This window comes from Varanus komodoensis, unplaced genomic scaffold (genome assembly GCF_004798865.1).
Source record: "Varanus komodoensis strain SLA01 unplaced genomic scaffold, ASM479886v1 scaffold12, whole genome shotgun sequence".
Taxonomy (NCBI): domain Eukaryota; kingdom Metazoa; phylum Chordata; class Lepidosauria; order Squamata; family Varanidae; genus Varanus; species Varanus komodoensis.
In genome coordinates, this window is record NW_025335349.1 from 16,400,361 (window position 1) to 16,414,710 (window position 14,350).

General features: G+C 41.9%; 1 long non-coding RNA gene across 1 annotated transcript in view; it reads left to right on the plus strand.

The window, feature by feature from the left end:
* The window catches only part of LOC123019157, a 142,511-nt gene that overhangs the window by 24,070 nt on the left and 104,091 nt on the right, over positions 1–14,350 (plus strand). The window contains exon 2 of the long non-coding RNA XR_006413868.1: positions 12,885–12,964. This is a non-coding gene — a long non-coding RNA (uncharacterized LOC123019157). The remainder of the gene's footprint in view (positions 1–12,884; positions 12,965–14,350) is intronic.

Here is a 14,350-nt window from a genome sequence, read left to right on the forward strand (position 1 = left end):
CAATATAAACCACCTTGGTTTCTTTGCAAGGGAAAAAGGCAGGATATAATTGCAATGTAATAAATATTCCAGTATGGAGATTTGGGATTGGTGGCTTCCAAACCCATAGATGTGGCTTCCTGGTTATCATGCAAAACCTGGCCAGGAACCTTTCTTGATACAGAGCAAACTGGTTTACTGAAACAATTCACTTTGCTAAAAGGCAAGTGGGAACTGTTCAGAGTAGTGGAGGAAAACTATTTACCTTTAGTGTGCAGATTTATAGATCACCTTTATCCTTGTTCCAGCATCAATATGAGAAGGTTTGTGTGCTGTGTCTTCCAGCAGTTTATAAATTGCAGTTAGTGAAAATGATTCATCCATCATTCTTTTAATATGTAGCAGGAAGGGGAATAATAGCATCATTTCTGCATGTCTTTTTATTGATTGCACTACCATACAAGGATCATATTTAATTGATGTCATAATAAACACTTAGAAGACAATTTAAAAACAGGTAATATGAAAGGAAAACAGTCATTTATCCTGCATGATAATGATCAGTCGTCATAGGCAAGGGTTAGCAACTTCAAGTTTTGGCCTACAATTCTCATTAACCTAATCCAACATAGCCAGTGAGGGGGTGATGGAAATTGTAGCCAATATATATAGAAGGCCACATGTTTTCCATCCCTGATATAATGGGCTGGATTCTGATTCTCTTATTCGATAAGAATATTATAGGTAAGATAGATTTCAAATCTGCAGATTTTATAGGGTTGGATTCAAACATTTATGGAATAAATTTGTAAAGCTACTCATCTACAGCTACCATACTACTTTATTTCTTTGACTATTTCTTTTCTTTTCCTTGCTCTATGTATTCTTATGAAAGAAACAAAGCTGTCTGAGATGCCATCATTTCTGACCCATGGTGACTCTGGCAGTGGAAGCTCACCAAAATGTTCTATCCATGACAGCAGTGTTCAACTCTTGTAAATTCCAGGCTGTAGTTTCCTTTGTGGAGTCCTCCTATCCCATAGTTGGTCTTCCTTTTCTTCTGCTGCTGAAACTTTCCCTAGCATGGTTGTCTTCTCCAGGGAGTTTTGCCTTCTTATGAAGAGCCAAAAGTAGGTCAGTCTCAGTTTTGTCATTTTTATTGCTAGGAAAAGCTCTGGCTATAATACTTTTACAAACACAGAAATACAAGACTTACTTCCTGTGTTCCATAGTGATACTTTCCAAGATACTTCCAAAGAGTGAGCTCCATGTCTCTTGAATCTGGAAGCAAGGTCAGCCTTGCCATTAGGCAGACTGAAGCAGTCACCTTAGGTGGCAGATACTGGGGGCACCTGTGGCAAATCTCCGACTGATGCTGTGTTTCTTACCCTGAACTAGTTATGGTCAGCCTTCTGGTTTTCACAGAAAGCGCAGGGTGAGTTAAGTGAATTTCAAATAGCATTTTTAATTTTATTAAGGCAGAAAGCAACCTTAGTCAATGTGGGAGGAGATGCTATGAAAAGGCTTAGTTGCCTTCATTTGAAAGAGCCTCTGGAGTTACGAACATCCACAGCACGAGCCTATTAGCAAGCTTCAGTGGCAGAAGATAATGCACAGAGTTCCTTCAGTCCATGTGTAATTTTGCATCTATTCATAACCTCATCACTGGAAGTAACATTGCTTCCGTTTATTATAGTTTGTACCACTCAAAAGCAATTTCATTGATAACGTCTATGTTTCCGTCATAATGTGCCTACATATGTATGAGTCATCCATCTACTTGATTATTCTGTTTCTCAATCTTTCTTTTTTTAAACAAGCTTGGATTTTTGCATGCATTTCCTTTCCTCATTAGTTCCTCCTTTTCAACTTCAGGCTACACTGTCTTCACTCTTGTTAATGTTTGCCATATTAGAGTTTCTTCTGTTTAATTGCTACATCTCAGACCAACTAGAAAAAAATGCAGTATGTGCCTGATATCTTCTTCTGCTTGTATTCAAGGGTGAACTGTTGAATGCTCTCATGAGCAGCTTAGATGCAGTTACATATGTGTACAAGTATTTCATACAGTTTTAGCATGATGAAAAGGAATTCTGATTTGCAATTCTTAAACCTGGCTAAAGAATAGGAAGGTAATGAATGATTAGAGAAATCTATAACTTTGCTGGTGTACCATACAGGATCATCATGAACATAGCAGTCCCAGGCGAAGGGTCTAACAGGGTCAGGAGTGATATAAGCCTACAAATGATCCCAGAAATGGTACATGTTCCTAAAAATCTTCAGGAAAGGGAAAATATTATGTTGAAGTTCAGCGAGAAGTGAAATTATCCTATGAATGCATCACAGCATGCCCATAAGTGCGTGTGCATCACTGCAAATTAACTTTTAAAACCTTCCAACAGTGCACTAATCTGATTCAACAGCAGTGCAACTGCTTCTTCATGAGATGTTCTGCAACACTGTCAGCAGATACAGTTTCTGAACCTTGACCTCCTAGCACTGTGGTGTTTGCTTAACTGAGGAGCATCAAGGACAAAAGATCTACCAAAGCAGTCACTAGCTTCTGCCTGAGCTAATTTGTGGCTTAAAAAAGAACCATTAGAACCTCTGTAATGTCTATTGGGAAGGGTTCTCAGAAGAGCAAATCATTTGAAGTTGGAAGGTTGGAGGGTGAGGAATCAGTCAGGCTTATTCTGTGGACTTCATCCAATGTTAACGTGCATGTTCTTTTAAAAACACAATGTGTTTTTGTGCTTATTTTTCAATATTTTTGTATGTGCCTATGTTCTGGCTAAACAAGCATGTTCAGTTTTTCAAAGTGCACATGCTTAGCTTCACACACTGTTTAAATATATGTGTTCTCTTGGCCTCATCGTTCCTCTTCCGCAGAATGCATTGCAAATCCTGAAATGCATGGATTTCCAAATGTCAAGTGTGGCTGGTATAGTTCTGATTCTGGAGCATGTGGATTGGAGACATCTGCAGTAGAAAGATGAACTCTGACTGCTCTTCTGGTTCTACACAGATGCCAGTAACTGAGTTTAATTGAGTAGATTGACTGCATACTTTCTCGTCAGGGCTCTGAACAGAGGCCTGCAGCCCAGTTGCTCCAAGTCCAAGGCAAGAGAGGGTGGAAGGAGAGAGGTTGGTCTGCCCTTGGGTGGACAGGGAAGAGTCGGTTCACTGCACTGAACACAGCAAGGGTTCTGTTGGGCCTTGGTATTAGTTTGCAAGAATGCAAAGAGACAAGGCACTTGGAAGACAGCCAGGGGTGTAGTGGAGCCCCGGTCACAGGGGTGCAGTGCAGGAACCCTTTGATCAGCAGGGACACTCATAGGCAGAATTAGGAGCAGGCAAGGGATAGATACTGACAAGGCATGGCAGGACCAGAGGTGAAGGCAAGGGGTCAAGGCACTGTTTATGGTAGGACTGGAGGCAGGATCAGGAACACCATTCAGCCACCACAAAGGTCCATGATGATGGGGCAAAGCTGGAGCTGTAGGGATGCCTTTTACAGAGCTTTCCAGCTTGTGCCACGTGATTGGCAGGCTCTAATCTTTCCAAGTACCTACAGGTCTGCTCCTGATCCTACAAGTACTTGTAGGATGAACCAAGTTGCTACTCTCCAGAGAAAGCTCTGCCAGAGCTTCTGATTCTGAAAAGAGCCATGGAAGAGCCTAGTTTAAGGGTGGTCTCTTATGATGGCCTCTTCCTTCTTATGATGAACCTGTCATGTGATGATATCACTTTTGAGCCAGACTTTTGCTTATTCAATGCACTGCTACAAAGCTCTCAAAAAGATGTTAGTACTCTTGCAATTAATAGCACAATATGCTATGAAATGATCATAGGAGTCTTATGTGCTTGTCCAGAAAAATCTGTAACAAGTGCCTTCTTGATCTTAAAATCTTTACATTTTAAAGATTTTGTCAGTAAAAAGTCATTGAGTTTTTCCAGTAATCCTCACTGTAACTTATCTCCAGATAGTCGGTTGCCAAATGAGAACCAAGTGCAGGCTTCCCCAGCCTGGGTGTGCAGCATTCTTGAACAATGGTGATGTTAGCTGGGGCTTCTGGGAGTTGAAGTCCAGTGGAGGGCTGGGAAAGGATATCTAAGTGCTCAGCTGAGGCAAGTTTTTCATGACAGCTTTTGGAAAGTCCTTTTGTAATAACACATTACTCTACTTAGATAATAAAAATTCCACAGAGATGTGGCTGGGTAGGGTTTTTTTTTAAGCACTCTTGACTGCCACCTCCATAACCTTGAGAAACAGCTCATGGGTAGTTTACATAATATTGTTCATGGTTAACAACCTATGGCTTGTTGTTCTGACTGGATCTGTACAACATGGCAACTCAGAATTGAAGAGGCCATGCCATGAGTTAAGTGTATGTGCAAACCCAGCCATTGTCTTTTGGGGATGAAAACCAGGTTACAGAAATAAGCCATGGGGTTCACATATAATGCTCAGGAATACCATAAAGTAACCTTTCTTATCTTGCGTCCTGTGTCCATATTCTCATGTCTCTCTCTTCCCTCCACATGGCAGCATGCCATCTGCTGCCATGGCCGGGAACTAGTCCCAACGCTCCCAGCTGCGTGTATCACCTCCTCTTTCCCACTGGCCTGCATGCTCCCCTGGGAGAGTTCTCAGTCGGCCACCACCTTCTCCCTACTCCTCCTTCCTTCCATTCATCCCCACACTCGCTGCACCCTGCCTGTTCTCCTGGCACATGCCCTCTGGTGCCCAGCGTGATTGTCCTTCTCACATGTTGTCTGGCCGATTGCCTAACTACCTGTCATCTGGCTGGATCACTGAGATGTCCGTCTTTCCCTCCTGATGCAGCTGCTCCACTCTGCTTCCCGCCATGACTTGTCACTATGTGTGGATACAACCCATATCAGCGGCTAAAACAGTGACTAAGCAGGATGCATGCACCATCCTGCTTAATCAGTGGTGGTTTCAAGACAACCAATGAGCTCTTTCTCCAGTGCTGAAGACTTGAGTTGATGTAGGTGAGCAGTGGCACTGAGGAACAGATTGCACTCTGGCTGTGTAGGATACAGTTGAAGGAGTGAGGCTGCAATTTCGCTTACATGTGGCGCATGAATTATAGAAAAGTGCAGTGACTAGACAGTTCCCTTTTTAATGGAATACACTTAACCAGAACATTCTCGGAGACGCCTTTGTTGTAATATAGCTGGGCAGTTTGTTTTGTGGGTTATTAGAGCAGATTCTTCTGCAGAGTAGGGACAAGTTCAACACATTGATATTCTTCACATTTTAATTAATAAATCATGGTGACATTTATAATTTATCTACCTTTGGATATTGCAAAATAGGCCATGGGGAGCCTATAAAGTTTCTGTTTATAAATGGCATTTGATAATTATAGACTCGTGTCTGAGTGTATAGGGTGTGAACTTTTTCTGTAATTATGGATTGGGGCAATGATCAGTAGACTTGCTTAATTAAATAGCTTCTTGACTGATTTGTGCATCCTTGTTTCTGGACTGTGATTTTTTTGCATGTGTTCAGTCATGGGTCCTTTCCATCCTGTTTCTGTATTAGATCCAATTTTGAGGATCAGTTTCAGTCGCTGTGGCCTGATGATGTGAACAAAGTGCCTACTGCAAAGCTACCAAGCACTTGTCTGCTCAATACCTGCCCTTCCTGGTTAGTAAGAGGGTATGTGACTGGGTGGGTCCAGGAAATGGCAATGTCTGCATGAAGAAATCATTCCTTCTGTCAATAAGGAGGTAGTAAATGCAGCCACTTCTGCAGAAATCCACTCTGGGCCCAATAGTATTTGCTGACCCTCACCAAGGTGCAAATGTCCCTTTCGTGGAGAAGATACTTCAAAACATGGTGGAGCAGCTGCAAGCACCACAGCAGCAAGCCACCCCCAGTGGGTTCACATGACATGGCAAGCATGCCAGTGACAGTAATTGTACAGATCTTTCTGACCTGTGACTGGGACACATAGTGGCTTATTTCCCCTTCCATGGTTGTGTGAATGGACCCAGTGTAAGCAGTTCTAGTAAAGGAAACTAGTGATATATCTGTAAATGTACTTGAGTAAACATTTGGTTCTATTTCTGATACAAGAAATATACGCACATAGGTGAAAATCTAGAGGGAATAGACATCAAACTAATCTAGAGAGAAAGGCTCTTACAGGGCAGAAAAGCCCAGCAGTGTTCAGGGTAAAAATATAATTGTAAAATCTTGCCTAGGAAGACAAAGAATACATGATTAAATGGAATGTGCTACAAGCATAAAATAATTTATTCATAAAAGGGAACCTCAGTGTAAGAAGATTATATTAACAAGCTTACAGACCCAGTTCCAGTAAACAGTGATATTCAATCCCTCACAACAGTTAAAAGTCTTTGCAACAAAATTTTGGCAAAATTCAGTTGCATCAAATTTTAGGGCAGAAAATTGTAGTTGTTTTGTTGTTGTTTGTATCTGGATCACCATTTTGTCTAGTGCTCCCAACCTCGTTTCTGGATTTGAGATGCAGTTTCAGAGATGATTATGCTTCACATGGATACATGGCCCATCTTAGGACCAATCATTTCCAAAAGATAAAATCACAGAGTGTTCTGGGGAAGGCTCCGGTGTCAACATGACTGGCGCAGAGTCCTCCAGTGAGCTTTGCGGCCAAGTAGGGATAGAATCTGGATCTCCCAGGTCCCTAGTCCAACATTCTAACCACTACACTAGACATAAAAGTGACTTGCTTGAGGAAATCTAGAAATGTTACGAATGGGGATGCTTCAAAAATTATCTGGAAACAATTGTAGGGGATGTTTGGTTTGCTAGCCATGAAGTCTGAAAAATCAGCTCGTAGGTTTTCATGTGTGGATCTGGGTCTCTCGGTTCTGAAGAAATGTTACTTGTTAGCAGGGATCTGATCTAATCAACCCCATCTTATTCTGTTAATAATACAGCATGGGCCATCTTATTTGAAAGTAAAAAAGGGTTTTGTTGGCTGAAATTGTAGCCATTATGCTTCTGTTTGAGTGCAATTTACAATTAATTGATTAATTAATTGCCCAAGGTAATTAATCTGAGAGTTATAGTCAGATTATTTTACTTACTCTTGTCATATTATAAAATTATAGTCTCAGGGGAAAAGAAAAGAGAACGTTGGATAATATTTTATAGTGTGAATTATGCATGGGTAACATTATTCTAATTTGTAAATAAAAATGTAATTAAAGTGATATTTTATCCAGCTCTCTCAAAAGACAGGTAGGGAAACTGAACAACCTGGAATAGGAATACTTCTGCTTTTAGATGGGCTTGCACTCTCCTGTCCCCCCCCCCGCCTCCCCATGGACTAATTGCATAGCTTGGGAGCGTGTCTGGCATTGGTGCTAACCGAGGAGGCACTGATGGTGCCAGTGGCCAGGAGTACTTTTTATCAGCTTCAGTTGATACACCAGTTGTGACCTTATCTGTGACCTCTGGCTTTGCTGATGTCCAGGCTGGACAACTGTCTTGTATTCCACATGAGGATGCCCATGAGGACAGTGCAGAAACTTCAAGTGGGACAGAAGATGGCCACCTGGATATTGAATTGGGGAGCCTTCTCATGTGACACCAATATTGAATCAGCTGAACCGACTGCCTGTGCAGTTCACATTTAAAGTGCTGGTTTTAACCTTAAGCCCACATGTGGTCTGAATACAAGTTAGGTGGTTTGCCTTCCCCCTTACCTGTCTACCTGGTCTGCAGTCTGTGAGCATCCATAGAAGCCTAGTTGGTTGCTTCCATGGGTGGCTGGGTTGCTGTGAGTGAGGGAGAGGGCCTTTCAGGGCTCTGCATTTCTGGAATTGGCTTCCATCAGGGCTTCATCAGGCCACTTCTTTGCAGGGCTTGGGGAAGGCTTTGAAGATCAACCTGTTTTCATTATCCTTTGCATAAAATGGGTTGCTGCTTTTATGGGGGTGTTGGGGGGGGGAGGGATGACATTTTTATTGAGTATGCATGAATAGATTTCTACTGTATTCATTTTGCAATTCTACATTTTATCTTGTATGCCATATTGAGTGGGCTCTACCCTTAAAAGCAGCCTAAAATGATTTTTAATAAAAAATAAAATTAAAATTTGCTATATGAAATGGCAGGGTGGTATATATCTCACACTGACCTCCTTTCTATCACAATATTTGAGCTGGGTCAGGCTGAGAGAGACTGACTCTTCCAGTGATCCACAGAAATTTGAACCCCAATGTTTTCCGATCCCAGTTTAGCTTTCTAACCACTGCCCTTTGCTGGCTCTAATATGAACTGTAACACTCATTTGCCTTATCAATGCATAAGCAATAAATAATCTAATGACACTTAGACTGGGGCCTTTTAACTAAGATCAGGTGCAGTGTAGATTAGAGCCAAATCTGTTTCAGTGCCACTTTTTGCTTCTCCTTCTCCTTCTGCAGAGCTGTCATCTAGTCAAGTATGCCACCATCCAGTGGTGAGTTCCCCAGCAAGGAAGCACGAATTCGTGACTGCACTGTTATCAGTGATTTACGCAGCTCTGTCTCCAAAGCTGTCTTGAAATGCAGCTAGATTACATCTATTGGCTACATCCCTGTCCTCGTTGTCAGCTTGTCACAGGCAGTAATCTGATGGGTTAGAGGTGACCTGTTTCTTTATAAGCTTTTGTTATTATTTCATTAGTCTATATACTTGGCCAATGGAAAGGGTTGTGGAGTGAGGGCATCCATTAGTTATATGTAAGCAAGTAAACATTATCCTATTAAAGCAACATTCCAAAGCACGTGTACTGGGGAGCAAGCGTCATTCAAATTACTGGGACTTAGTTCTGAGTAAACTGGCATAGTATCAGGCCACACATCATCTGCTGGAATGCATATCCTGCAATAGCAAAGAAGTCTGCCCCAGAATCTTTGTTTTGGGGAAAACTCTGTATTTATAAGTAAGGGGGACTGGCCTAGCAGTTGCTGCTCTAAGAGCTTTGGATATTGTTTACTTGTTCCTTTCTTATGGTTGTTTCTGGGTTCTTCAGATGACACTGCCATCCTCCAGTTCTGCTCCTGCTTTTTAGGACCTCTCCTCTCTTCTCCTCTCCTCTCCTCTGAGAAGAGAACACAATGTTAATTGATCATGTGAAAAAGAATGCATAGTCCTATTTGTGTAATTATATCATTCGCTTTCTGTGGAGTTTGGGATTCAATTCTGCAGACAACCAAAAGTAGATATAGTGGATTCCTTGTGCAGAAAAGCCCAAACAGTTTAGAGTATATATCAAAGCATTATGCAACTACCCAGCAGCACTCCAAGTTTCTGATACTTCGACAGTTTTCTTTCCAGAACTGCTGCCCCAACTGTTTGGTGCTTCTCAAGAAACAAATCATTATAAACATCCAACTTTCCCCTCTGTAAAACATTCCAGAGATAGGGAATATAGATTTCAGGGCAAGCTATATTTTACAGATGTATTTATGCAATGTAAACATTCCAATTAATATCCATGGAGGCAGAAATCTGAAAGTGGGTATGTGTGATGTGGTTATGTTGGTATGAATATTTCTCATAATACAACCCATTACCTCCAGAATGAAACAATGCAGTTTGAAATATGCAGAACCATTTATAGATGGACAGACAGTTGGATATTAGAGTAGAGGAACTTTATGGGAAAGAACTGGGACTGAAGTGTAAACTCCTGTTTCCATGCTGTATTTGGTCATTTCTTATATTTATTTCCAAGCGAACAAAAAGCCCAGGAGCAGTGCCTTATTATTATTATTACTACTACTACTACTACTACTACTACTACTACTACTACTACTACTACTACATTTTTATATTGCCCATAGCCAAAGGTCTCTAGTGATGGCCATAAGATTTTTCAAAGACACCTCCTGTGAGGTTGACATTTTGCTTGGCCTTGTCGCTCTGTCTCTGAACTTAAGAGTGTTTCCTTCCTCTCCTTGCAGCCAGTACAGAAAGGACTGTGCCAGCCATTTGCACACACCCTCGGAGAAGGGGGTTGTGGGTGTTTTAGAGACAGGAGGACAGGAAGACAGGCACTGTCAGGCCACACAGTATCCTGACAGCACATCAGACTGCTTCCCTTGCATCCTCCCACCCTGCACAGGATGCCCATATTGTCTAAGTTTGGGGGGCTTTGGGCATGTGGGTTAGGCTGTGTCTTAAAAGTGCTTTCAAGCATTACAATAAGGCACATAGAAAACTGGCTGTCTCAAGTCAGAGCACTGTCCCTGCATCTCTATTCTTCATCCTCAGAAAGTGGCTCTCCACATTTTTGGGAGATGCTGCAGTTGAACTTGGGATTTCTGCATGCAAAGGGTACATTCTGCTACTGTGGGAGAAAAGCCAAAGCTGCCTCACTGCTGTGCATCAACACTTGAATAATTGTGGGTGGGTTGTAAAAGAAAAAACTTTGCATTTATTATTTCTACTCTTCACATTATTGCTATTATTGTCTACTCCTCTCTGCTAGCACCACCAGCCTCTACACACTTTCTTTGGAATTTTGATTGAGAACTTTGCAATTAAAAAAGGGGGGTGGGAGAAAGGTTTTCCCCCTTGGAAAGTAGAACACATAAAAAATCTTCCCAGCTATGTTTGCATACATAGGCAGGGCGTAATGTTTAAGTATCAATAATTGAGTATAATATAACTGAAACCTATGCTTAAACAGTAGTTCATGCTCTAACCTGGACTGCTTACTTTGTCTCTCCTCTGTATCTGTAGTAGGTGCATGAGAGACAAATTCTGGGGTAGAAGACAGTAGGTGCTTTCTGCTGTTTGGAGAAGAGCACTGTTGCCCCTTGGGGTATCTCTGCAAGTGAGATGCACTAGTTTAATTCACTGATCTGCAGAAATGGAGGGAAGCTGTGATGATAAATAAAAGAAGATTGGAAGAACTGAGATGAAAATACCACTGCGGAAATCAAGAGTTATGAAAGATACATTTGTGGATTTTTTATGGCTTCCTCCTCCTCCTTCTAGGCTAGAGCTAACAAGACATTTTACCTGGAGTGACATCAAAATGCTAATGTGAACTTCCCTAAAGCATTTTCCAAATTAAGAACAGGCTTTGTACAAAGTCTTTCTGCCAGTCAGATCTAACTTATTCTTAACAAACGAAAGTGTTTGCTTTGAGAGTCTTTGCATTGCTAAATGCTTTCCAGCAGCTTCTTTTTCTCATAGGGGAAATTGCTAAATCCTTGAATATATTATGTGGCAACTACACTTTTAAGAAGAAGAAAAGGCAAACTCTGCTGTGAGGAAGTGTAAGTCAGGGTAATACCTACAGGCTGTAGTATTCAAATAGTCAAATTGTTGGTCCTACTGCCAGTCAGTTGGTCGAGGAAGAACAGAGAGCACCCTGCTAGTCATCCTTCCAAAATGCTGAACTTGGTAGCCACCAATTATCTGGCTGGAGTTTCAGGTTGCAGCCTGGATGGATGGATGGATTGGGCCAATTGCAACCCTGCATTTGTGCGTGTGTACATGCTACAAGCTATAATGAGAACATCATTTTTAGGACTGATTGCTGACTCATGTTTAGAGTGTGAACACATACGTCCAGAGTGGTTATGTGCCTTCCAGCCCTCTGTTTGAAGTCCTGCAATTGAAGGGCTGCCAGTGGTTCATTGTCTATTTGAAGATGTCCCCATTTGAAGACCCATCCTCTCCAAATCCCATAATGATAAAAGGCCATGGAACTGTTGCCTGCCCATTCGTAGTGATTCCTGCAGAATCTCCCCTTTCTTCTCTTTTTGAGTGATGCTTTTCATTTTCCTCTCTTTTTCAATGATTCATAAATTGCTTCCTTGCTCCCTAATCCTAAACTTAAATGACTTTGATTTTTCAGCAGTTTCTTGGTATATGTAGAGTGAAGGCCTTTCGTTATCTCCATGCTGATCCTCTCTCATAAGATGGCCTTCAGCCTAGTATCAGACATTGAACAGAAAGATGGATTTGATGATCACCAAGATCCCTTTGAATGTTACCCATCTGTGATTATGGGATTTTGGGATTTAATACAGGGCTGACTCAAAACTATACTGTATATTGATTTTGCCTTCATGAGTTTCAAAACTTCCCAGCTGGTTGGCACACGTTCATTGTTTCAGCATTGTTCTGCTGCAGTTTTCATCTTTCTTGGTTGCTACTAATATCACCCTCATGTACCCAAACTATCATGGGATTCTCTTAGCTATCAATCCCATGAGATTTTAGAGCTAAATGTTTCTGTTGAAATACCCAGGATCTGGTATCATGTGTCCCTGAGGACTCACCAGGGCTGGCAACATAATGACTTTAATTTTCTTTCACCTTCCTTTTTATAGCTGGCTCAGGATTGTGAGAAATGAAGAGAGTGTCAGCAGCTGTGGCTGCCACCACTATCCTTATTACACTGGAATGCCTTTGGGCATTTCTGCAGTGCATGGTGGGGCCCTGAGGCATTATGGGACCATGAAGATGGAAACTGTTTCCACCAGCTGTTTTGGCAGTTTGCTGCTGCTTGTAGAGCTATGCACTTCTGTGCATCCCTGGCTTGTCTAGTGAGCTTAGTAGGGGAAAGGCTGAAGACAATGGTGAGGGTGGCCAGGCAGTACTCAGACCAGCACAAGGCAGAGAAATGCTTTGTAAAGTGCCTGCTGCTGTTGCCACGATCTTCATTTCCAAGTGGGGTGGCCTCCAGAGTGAAGCAGGGGAACACCAGGGCCATGTGTGCCGAGCCTGGAGACCTGCTTTGCTACTTGATCCTCTCAAACCTGTCTGTGTTTCATCAGGTTCAAACAAAATACATCCTGTAGAGAAGGTTTCTTAATGTTCATGCCAGGTTGCCTACTAAGTCTGAAGATTTCATGTTTTTGTTCCCCACCAGGTCAACAGGAACAAGACTCTGAGTGCTGATTTCCCATAAATGTGAAGCACAACACCCATCATTATGTTTAGCACTAAAAGGTCAGTGCCTGTCTTGTGCCATTAATCTCTCTCTCCCTCTCCTTATTACCCTGGAATTATGAAACAAAATAACATAACACTATAAATATGGCTCATCTTTGCTGAGTTACCCTGTATTAAAAATATAAAATCTAGAACAAATGCATTTGTTCAGCAAAGCCTGATTTTCAGAGCAAGGAAATGCATGCCAGGGCTACATTGTAATGATTATCGTATTTGATTTCTTTAGGAATGCAGGACTGCCTGTTTGCTCAGCCCCAGAATCAACTGGAATGTTTGTGTGCCTAAAGTGACCCCTGAAAGAAACGGTTAGCTGTGGCAGCCAATGTCCCTAGAGGTCTACAGAGTTCTCTGTTTCTTCCACCTCCCCACTGGTTCTTTACCTCCCTTTGCAAAGAGTAAGGAGAGACTTAGCTGGGAAGGGAAGCAGCCAGTTGCTGGCACTGGCCAGGAGAAGTTCTTTGTGGCTTCTCTTCATAGCATCTGCATCTGCACATAATTTGCCACTATTTCATTGTCCTTGACTGTGAGCTCCGTGTGCCTTCAGGAAGCAATGCAGGGTGACCTTGTGTCCTCTTCTAGCAGGACCATTCTTTGCATCCTTTCTTTGAAGGGTTGCCATGTCCAATTCCAGCTTAAAGATGAAAGAGTAATATGAATAGTTGTCACCAGCAATTGGCGCTCAAAAGGCAGATGGAACAGGCCAGCACATGGGTCTCTGTTACATTATTAATATTTCTGAAATCACATTTATACATATTGACTAACATGCCAAATTTATGCATATCACTGCCCTCTCATCCTCTTTTTTTCAGTTAAGCCCTTTCTCCTTTTCTGGGAATTCCAACATGGCTACCCTAAAATAATGTGGTGAGCTCAAGGCTTCTCAGTAGTAAATGATCTGAGTCCTATCCTGATGGGAATTGGGGGCCAGTTTGATGAGGTATCTGTCCTGGCTTTCCTCATGCTGCATAACAGGGGAGTAAGCAGTGAGTAAACTGCTCAAGAAGAAATGGGTAGTTCAGGACAGAGGGGAGCAGAGTTCTCCTAAGGTTGGTCATGGGGGCTTTTGTCTCCTAGGACAAAAGAGACAGCTGTTGTAGTCAAAGATGACTGTTGTGCTTTATAATTTCCACTTGGATCATTTACTAGTTCCTAGATTTCTTTCTTTCATCTTCAGACATATATACATCCTGACAATTTTAGCATATTGAATGTTTGCGTACAACTGTATTATTTGGCTTTTCGATAAGCTGGGGTAAAATGCTTTAACCAGTACTGCGCTGAATGTTTTGAGCTATTTAATTTTGACTATTTGTTGAATGAGAGGTGCAAAAAAGAATTCCACCTGAAAACTGTGGGAGGATGGGAATCCTAGAAAAATTT